The 3,228-nt window shown below is 41.9% G+C and overlaps 1 non-coding gene across 1 annotated transcript; it reads right to left on the reverse strand.

The window, feature by feature from the left end:
• Nucleotides 1-302: 302 nt before the first annotated feature.
• Nucleotides 303-374, reverse strand: TRNAS-GGA (transfer RNA serine (anticodon GGA)). Its single transcript has one exon. It is a non-coding gene; the product is annotated as a tRNA-Ser (tRNA).
• Between the last annotated feature and the right edge of the window lie 2,854 nt (nt 375-3,228).

Here is a 3,228-nt window from a genome sequence, read left to right on the forward strand (position 1 = left end):
AGAGATAATATGCTAGATGTGCATTCACTATAGACATTTTTCTTTTGGCTCTGAGATGCTATCAATATAGCATTCCAAAACATTTTTGAAAATGACACCTTGTGCATGCAATGGAGTTATAAAAATTATATAAAGAAACAATAATGTAGATGCAAGCTATTATATGAAAGTGAAAGTGAAGTCGCCCAGTCGTGTCCAACTCTTTGCAACCCCATGGACTGTAGCCTACCAGGCTCCTCCCTCCATGGGATTCTCCAGGCAAGAGTACTGGAGTGGGTTGCCATTTCCTTCTCCAAGGGATCTTCCCAACCCAGGGATTGAACCCAGGTCTCCTGCATTCCAGGCAGACGCTTTAACCTCTAAGCCACCAGGGAAGCCCAAAAACTATTATATACATAATGAATAAGCAGCAAGGTCCTATTGTATAGCCCAGGGAACTATATTTAATATCCTGTGATTAAACCGCAATGGAAAAGAATGTATACATATATTTAACTGAATCACTTTGCAGTATAAGCAGAAATTAACACAACGTTGTAAATCAACTGTACTTCAATAAAAAAGATCAAAAAAAAAAAGAAGCAATAACAATACTTTAACAAGTTTAAACTTGGTGTGTAATACTATACCCCTATAGTATTGACATGTGTCAATACATGTCAACCATGTTTCAAAAACTAAAGGAAATAGTGAGAGGCAGATGAGAGTGGGCACTTATTTGGGTTGTGGCCCAACTCAGAGGCAAAAGGCAATACTACATTCCACCAACCATAGGCCCTGGCATCACACAGCCTCAGCTCTCACCACTGTTCCAGAGAAGCTGGAACACTCTTAGCACAGAACCTATGAGTTCTGTTGCAGAGAAGCCAATTCTGACTCTATGTTGGAACTATTTCTTTGACTTGCTTTTTGTTGCTGTGGTTATTATAATCATACATAATGACCTGCCTCAGAGAATCCTGCCCCTTGGCCTGACTGTTAAACTATAGTGCCTTTGTTCAGAACCCTGTCCACCTGTGGATGGCAGGAAGGAAGACATTAACACATCCCCTGCCCGAGACTTGCCATTCTAGATGTTTGCAAGATTAATGGCCTTTTTACTTTGCTTCCTCACCTCCCCCCATCTCTGATCTATAAAAGAACCTGGCATCCAGACCCCAGTAAGATGGTTATTTTGAGGTGCTAGCCTGCCATCTTCTCAGTCAGCTGGCTCCCTGATTAAAGTCTCCTCCTTGCCTCAACCCCTTGTCTCTTGGGTTCATTGGCTTCTCTCATTGGCTTCTCATGTGGCGAGCAAGCTTGGACTCGGTAACACTTTCTTCTCTTGCTCCAGGAAGATGGTTGTTGAAAGCCCTTCCCTGATGCTGTCAGCCAGGATACCATTTGTGTTTGAATGACCATCAGATATTCATAGTGATGTTTGGGACGAAAGCAGTCAAACACTAAAGAGTAAGATAATTTCAGCCAAATAGTGTTTTAGCAGGCTTGCTAAGTTGCTTCAGTTTTGTCTGACTCTTTGCGACCCCATGGACTGTAGCCCACCAGGCTCCTCTGTCCAAGGGATTCTCCAGGCAAGAATACTGGAGTGGGTTGCCATTCCCTTCTCCAGGGGATCTTCCCAACCCAGGAATCGAACCCGAGTCTCTTATATCACCTACATTGACAGCCGGGTTCTTTACTATGAGCGCCACCTAGGAAACCCAGTGTTTTACAGAGCCATGTAAATGAAAGTTTCAGTTAAGGAGATGCTGCTGCTGCTGCTGCTGCTAAGTCGCTTCAGTCGTGTCTGACTCTGTGTGACCCCATAGGAGAGTCATATCCTTTAAATGCATGTGAATGCATATAATGTATACAAATTAATGCATGCAAATGTCTCATACTATGATATAAAGCCCAAAATATAAGGAGGGGTCCCTACTCCTGAGACCAGCCTTAGGTGCAGGAATCTACGACAATTATAAATATAATGAACCCTATTACTAAGGAAATCCTGTAAGGAAAACTGAGCCCATCTAAACCTGCAGAATTAGAGTGATTAGGGTAAGGTCACTATTTTTACTTTTGTCTTTTACAATAACTCAGTGTCATTAAAGTGTCATGCCTGTTGCCGGCCAAAATTTTGGCGTTCTCTGCCCACCGAGGCTGAATGAAAAATACGGAGACAGAGTTTGGAGGAAATAGAAAGGTGGTTTTTATTCTCAGCCAGTGGAGAGGGGAACACAGTAGTCTCATGCCTCAAGAACTGTGCCCTCCCTCCTTGAGGAGTCTAGGAGCTTATATAAGGAAGGGGTCCAGGTCAGGAGTCGGTGATGAGGAAAAAAGATGATAGGATTTTGATTTCTTCCTCTTGCATTGTTTTAAAGGTAGTCATAAACTGGTGTCAATAACCCCGTAGTTTGGCAGTTCATGGCTCTGAGGGCCTTCTCTCTGTTATGTAACTAACTACAAGAGGAAGAGTGTTGGAAGAATAAACACCAGATAGGAGATGTACTTAGCATAGAGTCAAAGGAGAAAATGTGAATTGTAGCTCCTGCCGAGTTAGGGGGGCAGAAAAGTTAACTTACAGACATGCAGAGTTAAAAGTTAAAGTAAAAAAATATAGGAATGTTCAGGCCTGCTCACTCTTCTCTTCTTTGTTCTTAGTAAAAGGAAAGAGAAAAACTCATTCTTCTTTTTTCCTTTTCAATGTAACAAATTCCCCTGGTCAGTTTATTCCCTCCATATCAATAGAGGAAGGGAAATAGGTGTCATTCTTGTCTGGCTGAGGATAAACATCAGTTTTGTTCCGTTTGACAGTCACAAGCTGTTTGGCCCAGGGGCCCATTTATCTCCTACTTTAAATTTATCTTGAAAGATGTGAACTCCAAAAATCTTTATTGGGGTGATGAGGGACAGGTGGTCAGTCTTCTGTAACTTCTTTAATGCTGACCTGGGATTCATAGACCCTACGTAGTTGGAGGTCACAGAGTTTGCTCCCTGTTTTACTAAGGGGCCCCAGGGTGACTTTTGTGGTTATTTCCACAGGATCTGTTCAGAGGAGTGGTTGTAATCTCTTTGGGGGTATGGGTTTTCTCTCCATATCATCATTATCTTGACCTAAATCTGTTGTCATCTGGAGGAGACAAAACATAACAGTTTTTTTTTTAAATAGAGACCTTAGATCAGTAAAAGTTAATGTAATTAGGGATCAAAGAAGGAGTAAGAATCAAGTCATGTTTGATTACAATT

This window comes from Bubalus kerabau, chromosome X (assembly GCF_029407905.1).
Source record: "Bubalus kerabau isolate K-KA32 ecotype Philippines breed swamp buffalo chromosome X, PCC_UOA_SB_1v2, whole genome shotgun sequence".
In the NCBI taxonomy this organism is placed as follows: Eukaryota; Metazoa; Chordata; class Mammalia; order Artiodactyla; family Bovidae; genus Bubalus; species Bubalus kerabau.